At 37.6% G+C, this 10061-nt stretch overlaps 1 long non-coding RNA gene across 1 annotated transcript; it reads left to right on the forward strand.

Moving 5' to 3' along the window:
- Positions 1–717: 717 nt before the first annotated feature.
- On the forward strand, positions 718–5479 carry LOC140867603 (uncharacterized). The gene is made up of 3 exons (XR_012145200.1): positions 718–1336; positions 4523–4588; positions 4828–5479. It is a non-coding gene; the product is annotated as an uncharacterized lncRNA (long non-coding RNA).
- Positions 5480–10061: the final 4582 nt, after the last annotated feature.

The raw sequence follows: 10061 nt of genomic DNA on the forward strand, positions 1-10061 counted from the left end.
TTTTTAATGTATTTTTTTAAAAAAAAAATCGATTGCATATTATATTATATATCATCATCCTTCTTTTTAAAAAAAAAAAAAAAAAGAAATCTTAATTAATGTGAGTTCACTTATTAATTGGTAATGAATCAATCACATTCATAAATCAATTATTGAAGGATCGATGAAAATATAACAATCACAATCTCTCATGAATTTGGATTGGTCGGCTAATTGGACTTGAAGTCATGTATTTGTTACACAGTATTTATTTTAGTAAATTTTTACACTCATATGTAGGGATGGGATATCGAATCACAATACCGACTTTTCGGTATACCGTACCGAAATTTTTTCGATATATAAACATTTTTTTGGTATATCGAATTTTTTTTCGGTATCTCTACGGTATCAGTATGAATTTTTTCCGTACCAAAATTTCGGAATTTCGATATTGATTCCGATATGAATTTTTTTCATAACAATATTTTTTTATACGGTATATCGAAAACCCACCCTTACTCATATGTATGTAAACACAATTTTAATATAATTTCTATCTACCGTATCCATCATTAAGGTTACTCCCACTCATATCTATATCTATATCTATATATATATATATATATATATATATATATATATATCTTGATGGTCCATACATCATAATGCAGTGGAGCTGCTTTGTTTTCAATGTTTTTTTTTCATTCCAATTGATTATGAAAAATATATTGCGGATTCTTCTTTTTTTTTTACAACTAATTAATTAATTTAATTAATTTCTCGTAATAACTTGAAACATAGACATCATTTTGGACAATAGCTTATTTTATGACCATCCTCATTTGTACCAAATCCTGTTGTTCACATGAGATGCAGAATAATAGATTCCTTCTCTTTTTTTTCTACGTCAAACTAAACTTTGGAATAATCCTATTATTAAAAACAACTTTCACAACAAGAACCAAAATTACATAAAAATAAACACACTGTTAATTTTTATTAACATTCATATTTTAAAATATCTTCTTATTTCACAAAAGTCTTGTATCATTTCATATAACACATGCAAGAAATTGAATAGATTCATTTTTTTCACATCAAGAGAATTACTCTTGATGCATTATTATATAAAACGTTAGTGTAACGTCTCGAAATTCAAGTGACCGACCTGACCATATGCATGATATAAAAATATTTGATTTTCTTGCTTGTAGAATTTTAAAGTCAAAATTTTGCGTGCTAGATTTAAATTATTTTATTTCTAACATTTAACGCCATTTTGAGATTTTTTTGAAACTTTAGAGGACGATGTTTGGAGGCATTCTGGTGAAAAGATACCCGGACACAATAAAAGGTATAAGAAATTATATTATTTAGTTTTTGGGATTTTGAGGTATTTAATTGGAGATATATATATATATATAGATAATCAGAATAATTATTAGTATATATGTATTTTTTTGGGCTCCTTAGAAGTAGAATATTATAGTATTAAATTTATTTAAATTAGAGGAGATTTAGCGCACAAATTAAAAGAAAGGAAAAAGAAAAAAACATAGAAAAGAAAAGAAAAAGAAAAGTAATAGATCGAAAAAAAAAGAAGAGAAATGCATAGAGGCTAAACGAGAGAGAGAGAAATAAAAAGGCGGCTGGGGTTTTTCATCGTTGATTCTTATCATTTTTCGATCGTGTTCTGGGCACTTTTCGATCGCAAAATCATCTCCGGATCATCCTTTCTATGGTCTAAGGCAAGTATAATCCGTTTTGTTTTTTTGAACTATCGATGACGCCATATATTTTTTAAAAGAGATTTGAGGATGCTTTTAACGATCGAGACGAGATAAGATGGTTTATGGAATTTTGTGTATATATTTTTTATTTGTATGTGTTTGATTGTGTGTGTGTTTTTGTGTATGAGTGTCGGTGTTTTTGTGTATGACAGTATGAGTGTGTGTTGGGAGCGTGACCTAGTGTGTATTTTTTGTGTTGAATTTTGAGGAAAAGAAAAGGGTAAAATAATTTTATGATTTATGGTGAAGGTACTATGAGGTTGATGGAGCGTGAATGTGACGTCTCGTATTTTTCAACATTTATAAAACTAGACTAGATACGGAAAAAAGGTGGGAAAATTTTTCAAAACTTTAAACAATTCAGATAGTGCATTAGGCTAACTCGAAAAGAAATTCAAAATTTAAATAATAACAATATATATAATTTCGTGACGCTATCACGCACAAAATAGTTGAAACACAGATACAACCCTACAGTCAAGAAGAACTAAAATACGGCACGTCAAAAACTACTACTAACATCTTAAGAGGATCGGGGAATGTGAGCTAAAATAAATAAACTACTTACATAAAATACATTTGAAAATAATCGAGGAATCCTCACAACAATATCAAACTGAAATGAACATTTAAAAGACTAAACATTTGAAATTCTCAAAACTCAACATTTAAAATACTAACAATGAAAATACAAAAATATGGATCTTTAAAAACTTAACATAAAAAATTTAACAACATAATCATAATAAACATATGAAAATCTCCTATTCTTTAAAAAGTCAGAGCATAGGAACTGCAGTGCCATGCAACGTCATCGCCTCTTGGACTCTTCAACCAATCTATCAATTCCTTTAAATCAAAACTGCTAATCCAACTGTACCATTCAAGTATAGTGAGTCTAATGATTCAACAAGATTAAAAACATGCATAACAAAAACGTAATAGCTTCAAAATACATTATACTTAAAATGATTTGAACATACATACAATGATACTTTAAACTTGAAAACTTAAACATCACTATACTTTAAAATTTAACAACATAATCATAACAAACATATGAAAATTTCATATTCTTTAAAACGTTACAGCATTGGAACTGCAGTGCCATGCAACGTCATCGCCTCTTGGACTCTTCAGCCAATCTATCAATTCCTTTAAATCAAAACTGCTAATCCAACTGCACCATTAAAGTATAGTGAGTCTAAAGATTCAAAAAGATTAAAAACATGCATAACAAAAACGTAATAGCTTCAAAATACATTATACTTAAAATGGCTTGAACATACATACAATGATACTTTAAACTTAAAAACCTTGAACATGATCTTCAAAACTCTATGAAATGCGAAGAACTTAAACATATAAATCTTCATACTTAACATAAAGAACTTGAAAATAATCTTCATGCATTATTACATAACATTACTACTATAGTGACCCGTACCCTGAATTTATTATTAAATGATAATTAATTATCTAATCATGTTTAGATTAAGTGAAACATGATTAAGGGATTTCCAAATGGATCTAAGGAGTTCAAAAATGAACCCAGGACACTCGAAAATGGTCCGGTAGGAGTTTGGGCTTCGAAGTGATCGAAAGCTCCGAATAAAGGTTCGGAAGCTCTGTTTGGATCGGAAGCTCCGATCAAGTCCCGGACCAGCTGTCTGAAATATTATGTCATTGATGACATCACAGGGATCGGAAGCTCCGATGTAGGATCGGAAGCTCCGATCAGACTGTCGGCCACCAGCCAGTGTTTGACACGTGGTTGCCTGTGAGGGATCGGAAGCGCAGGATCGGAAGTTCCGATCACCGTCTATAAATATAGGTGTGAGGGCCTCATTTCAAACCGCACCATTTCCTCTCCTTCACCCGCGCGGTCCTATTTTAGGGCTTTGGGTTCTCTTATTTTAAAGTTGGAGTAGGAAGTATATTTTAGTATAGTCAGACAGTGTCTGACATAGTAGTGGAGCGGTGTCAGAGTAGCGGAGCTGTGCTCGTGGTTGAGGTGCTGCAACAGGGGTGTGCCCCTAGTTGCGGGTTAGTCGTCATCAGAGGGCTGACGACGAACGCATGTATAGCTTTTGCTTCCTAAAAATATTTAGGAGTATGCAATAGTTTAGTTAAGTCTTTTAGAGCTTCATTATTGATGCATGAGTAATTTGCATTGTAGAGCTGTTGGTAGGCTTGGAACCTAGAGTGGAACTGCTAGGACTGCCTTTAGTAAGGTACGTAAGTACTGACTGAGATGACCAATATGATATATGATATATGTGTTGCATGTGTATGTGCTATGTGATTTCCATGTTTTACTGCTTTATCACATGCATGTTTTTACATACTGGACTGCATCTCGTGAGAGGTGAGTCATTGAAAGTTTCCATAGGGAGCTTGTGCCTCATCATGGACTCGAGTCAGGTGTGACAGTTTTCATATGAGCCTTGTATCCTATTTTGGATTTGGGTCAGGTTTGGGGAGGCTCAGCCCCTGGTTTTGCTATCACTAGGAGCGACCACGATGGTGGGGTAGACGCTATAGTTGATACGTGAATATACGAGTACCCCCGCGGACTAGCTATCTAGCAAGGTGCTGTATATTCATGGCGCCCTGAGTAGACTATTTTACCTATATTTTAAAGTCATTTATGTACTGCATATATTTTATATATCATTGCTTCCGTATTGAGAGATGTCGCTCACGCCCAGTATTTTTTGTATTTTTGGACACCTTATTCGACGGGGCAGGTGCAGGATAGGTGTTGTGCCGTAGCTTGGAGAAGCCAGCGACCAGTGAAGACATCGAGTTTAGCTGTAGGTTATTTATTTGATTGAGTTGTATAATCGAATTTGTTTAACCGGTTGTATTCTGCCGGTCAGCATTTATTTAAATTTTCCGCTGTGATTTTTTGATTAAGTTTTAATTGCATGCTTAAATTTGGCTCTAACTCTGATTAGATAGTGGATCCGGGTTGGATCGCTAGATTTTTTAGTATCAGAGCACATGCAAATATTTTTGGGATATAGTGCTGAGTTATTGGGTTACCGTGCAGGTAATGACCAGATTCGATAAAAGAGCAGCGAGTGACTTTGGAAATACGAGATTCTTAGGGATTCTCAAGATCGTCATTTCTGTGGTTACTATCGAAGATTCGTCTTATGAAGATTCCAGCGAGACTCGACTGGAAGAGAATTTAGAAGATATTAATTCAGATTCCTCGAAAGATTGGTTAGAGCGGATGGTGCATCGCTACCCATTCAATTTTAACCAGTAAGGATTCTCCACTCGTAGTTGGAGAGATTGTTATAAAGACCCTTACCAGTGAATGCCTCGAGTAGTCAAGGCATGACCGTTTTCGAGCGTAAGGTCATTAAACTCACATGGGACATGACTTTGCATGTATGCCTACATTGATGATTACGGTAGGCAAACGAGAAACTTCATGTTCAAAATCATGTGATGGGTGCAAGAAGAGCCCCTAGATTAGATCGTGAGAAGAAGAGGTCCGCTGACGTGCAGTGATGCAGAGCATAGCTGGTTAGTAACCACGCACCATTTCTCCGGAGTTCCTTTTCATGAGTTCGAACGAGAGATTTGGCCATAAGTATGCTGTTATAGATGCGTGTGCCGATGAGAAGCTTCATGCTCAAGAAATCAAGACTGTACGATGATTTTATTACTGTATTTTAGTTGTAAGTAATGAATCATCATACACTGATTGTATCATTTCTAGTTATTGATTGTACAATTTTCATTGTATTTCGGATTCTGAAATTGTATTACATTTGATTGTAATAAAGAAATCGTACATAACTTGAAGCAATGATACTGTTGTATTTCTTTGGGAATCTTGATTTTGATCCAATGCTTGGTTGCATAGTGTTCGATTGCAGTGTTTTGATAAGGGTTTAGCATGTTTCGGTCTGATTAGTTCTAGGTGCTTTCCTAGGATGACCTAGTTATTCGGTGGACTAAGTTAGTGCCAACGGTGGGGTGAGTCCTCAGAGGCATGAGCTTTGTTCTAGGTTGTTTTCTTAGAACAGTATTTGTTTGACCTTCTTGGGTTTTGATGATGAGTTTTCATCAGGGAACCAGGTCGAGTATATACCAAGAGTTGTGGATTATTACCAGGATTATACGTGAGGCGGCGCGACCCTATGCCAGTGTTACTATGGAATACTTGATGTGCTTCAGAGGTTTCCTGGAAGCCTTTGTGCTTCAGTAGATGGCGGTGGGAAGGCTACTCAGTCTAGGGACATGGTAGCAGTCACGACAGGGTATGACCTTGGTGTGTATAAATACCGAGCTTGGTATCAGTGGGTTATTTATCTTCTGGATTTCTGTCAGATATTTTGATTTGAGATCTCTACTGTCAGGGTCGGTCTTGGAAGGTTTTCTTGACGAATGAGTGCTCTGAGCAGTTGGGTTTTTAACTCTTAAGATATTGCCAGACGAGTAGATCTAGTAGGTAGGTGGCTTTCTACCAAGTGATGACACAGAGTTTCGTCTGATGTCTTCAGGGATGAAGCATAGGAATTTTTCCTTGTAAAGGAAATGATCTAGGTTGTTAGATCGGGAGTGTTCCCTTGGGTTTTGTTCGCTTTGGTGGTTTTTTTTTTGGGTAAACAAGACAGCGGTTAGTAGTTTTCAAAATGGCGCAAGATGAGTGCCAGTGACTACTCTTAGCTATTGTCTGACGCTGTGGAGGATAGGCGTGTTGAATCCAGTGTGATTTGTTATTCCAAGTGTTTGAGAATAGTAGACTTGTGGCAATTGGGTCAAGGTTATTGATCGAGCCATGTAAGTCTTCGATAATCAGTGAATTGCTTGGATTTGATTTTCACTGACAGGTCAAGTGCAAACCGCAGTAGATCGATGGGGTCGGTAAGTATGTCCAATCAGGAATGATTTGGATATGTGGATCGAAAAGTCCTTGGGACAGTACTGTGAGTCTATGTGCTTAGGAGATGGGTACTTAGTACAATCTCAAAGCTGTAAGTGATTTGGGTATGTTTAGGATCTCTAAGAATGGCAGAGATAGAAATTTCTCGAGTTTCTACTGATAGTGGATGATCGCAAATTTGACTCGTGGTCAAGTTGGATGATAACTTGGTTATCAGTAGTAAGGATGAGTAAAGGAATTGGTAAGTTTTCCAGGAATGTTGTCTTCCTGTTGGGGAGAGACTGATTTGATCTAAGCGATTGCTTAGTATTAGCAATAGTATACTCAGTTCGAGTAGAGAAGGGAGCAAGTAGTTGCTTCATGTCATTCATAGATGACAATACTTGAAGAATGTCAACCGAACATTTGTTAAAAGTGTTCCAGCGATGACATCTAAGAATGCTGTTGAGTGTGAAGTCCAACAAGAATTGGGGATTCTAATGGGCATTAGCCAATGAGCATCAGTTGTTTGATTGTGTGATGCGACGATAGCTACGATCTGGTTTTCGGGATCTAGTACGATTGTTGCCAACAATCCACGAGTTTCTGATGTGCTGTGCCATGGGAATATTAGGATGGATCAAGGGTGATTGTCATAATCCAGTATGAAGGACAATGCTTCTTGTCTAAGGATGGGTCACATCAGTGCAGACTGATTGTCAAGGTTAATTGCATTTCAGCACTACACAATAGTCAGATATTTGATGTGTAGCAAGTTACTTTCAGTATGGAGTATTCCTAAAGAGTGACTTGGTAATTGGTGGCTGGCGTTAGTGCCGGAGATGACGTGTTCGCCAGGAATTATAGTCATTTCGATTCGTTGTCAAGAATAATGCGTTCAGCAAGGACACAAGTTGGCTAGGTTGAAGAATTTTTTGGGACTAGTTTTCCTTAAGATTTGTTAGGGTTGACCTTACTAGGTTGTGAGTAATGGTGATGTTTTCATCAGAGACTTCGAGATGAGTTATACCAAAGTGCAAAGGACTGTCAAGTTTTGAGACGGAACTGGGAGCATTTCCAGATGCCGGCATGCTGAGAATGGATTTTTTCGGACGGGCATTGTGGAGAAAGCTAGCCTTAGTCTCGATGTGTGTACAGTTATTGCAAGTGGTATGTCTGCCAGAAGGAGATTTGAAGATAGTCGAATCCTATGGAGTTGATTTGGGTATTGGGATAGTGTCGAGAAGTTTTGACTAATCCTTGACCATGAGTCATATATGGGTGACCTATGACCGAGGCGTTGTGGTTCATCAAGGATATGATGACTTCTACTATAGTGCATACGTGTGCATAACATATCCATCGTTGAGGATTTACCTGACGACTTGATTGTCGAAGTGAGGATAGATTTCCTCAGGATGTAGAGTTGAGTTATACTAAGAAACACGGACTGTGAATGGTACTAGATGTGTTAAATCAAGTTCCCAGCATTGCTTTTGAAGCTAGTGTGGTTTCAAGAGAGAATGAGAAGGGTAACCAGTTTGGTAATTGTGCAAGCAGTTACGTTGAGGTATGACTTAAATTCAGCAGGATTCTCTTGTAAGAAATGCGTGATTTGGTACGGTGTGGGAATGGATATTCTGCACTGAGAACTTTTGGAAACCACTAGATGGAGAAATTTAGTTAGTGATTCGACAAGAGTCGTACGTGAGGCAAGTTCAGCGAAAGGTTCGTTTGTATAAGTTTTCACTTAGGAAGTGAATGAAAATCAAGTAAAAGAAGGACACCGTGTTTTCCAAGACACTGTCGATGGGTTTGAGTCTTCGAGATAGCTTATCCTGATGCGTACTCTTTTGATATGTCATTGTCGGGATACGACGAGAAAACCAATGCTACGTTAGAAACAGTTCTAGTTTGAGATGTGGATGGACAAGAAAGAGTTCGACCGAAGGATCTTTAAAGCATTACTCAGCGGTCTCCAGTTTCTACGAGAAGTTACCGTTGAGTTTGAAAATTCTAATACGAGGCGGAACAATAGACTTTTGGGTGGCTACCAGAGTCTGAGTTGTCGAAAGGTATTCGAATATGTGTACAGTTAGGGTATCTAATACGTTCTCAGGATTACCTTAGATTTCGAGGACGAAATTTTTTAAGGGGGGAATGTAGTGACCTGTACCCTGAATTTATGATTAAATGGTAATTAATCATATGATAATATTTAGATTAAGTGAAACATGATTAATGGGTTTCCAAATGGATCTAAGGAGTTCAAAAATGGATTCAGGACACTCAAAAATGGTTCGATAGGAGTTTGGGCTTCGAAGTGATCGGAAGCTCTGAATGAAGGTTCAGAAGCTCTGTTTGAATCGGAAGCTCCGAACTAGGATCGAAAGTTCCGATCAGGTCCCAGGCCAGCTGTCTGAAATATTATGTCATTGATGACATCACAAGGATCGGAAGCTCCGATCAGACTATCGGCCACCAGCCAGTGTTTGACACGTGGTTGGCTGTGAGGGATCGGAAGTGCAGGATCGGACGTTTCGATCGGATCGGAAGTTCCGATCGGTGTCTATAAATATAGGTGTGAGGGCCTCATTTCAAACTGCACCATTTCCTCTCCTTCGCCCGCGCGGTCCTATTTTAGGGCTTTGGGTACTCTTATTTTAGAGTTGGAGTAGGAAGTATATTTTAGTATAGTCAGACAGTGTCTGACATAGTAGCGGAGCGGTGTCCGAGTAGCGGAGCTGTGCTCATGGTTGTGGAGCTGCAACAGGGGTGTGCCCCTAGTTGCGGGTTAGTCGCTATCAGAGGGCTGACGACGGATGCAGATATAGCTTTTGTTTCCTAAAAATATTTAGGAGTATGCAATAGCTTAGTTAAGGCTTTTAGAGCTTAATTATTGATGCATGAGTAATTTGCATTGTAGAGATATTGGTAGGCTTGGAACCTAGAGTGGGACTGCTAGGACTTCCTTTAGTAAGGTACGTAAGTACTGTCTGAGATGGCCAGTATGATATATGATATATGTGTTGCATGTGTATGTGCTATGTGATTTCCATATTTTACTGCTTTAGCACATGCATGTTTTTACATACTGGACTGCATCTCGTTAGAGGTGAGTCATTGAAAGTTTCCATAGGGAGCTTGTGCCTCATCATGGACTCGAGTCACTTGTGACAGTTTCCATATGAGCCTTGTATCCTATTTTGGGTTCGGGTCAGGTTTGGGGAGGCTCAGCCCCTGGTTTTGCTATCACTAGGAGCGACCACGACGGTGAGGTAGACACTATAGTTGATAGGTGAATATACGAGTACCCCTGTGGACTAGATATCTGGCTAGGTGCTGTATATTCATGACTCCCTGAGTAGACTATTTTACCTATGTTTTAAAGTCATTTATGTGCT

Source organism: Henckelia pumila, chromosome 4 (genome assembly GCF_033568475.1).
Source record: "Henckelia pumila isolate YLH828 chromosome 4, ASM3356847v2, whole genome shotgun sequence".
In the NCBI taxonomy this organism is placed as follows: domain Eukaryota; kingdom Viridiplantae; phylum Streptophyta; class Magnoliopsida; order Lamiales; family Gesneriaceae; genus Henckelia; species Henckelia pumila.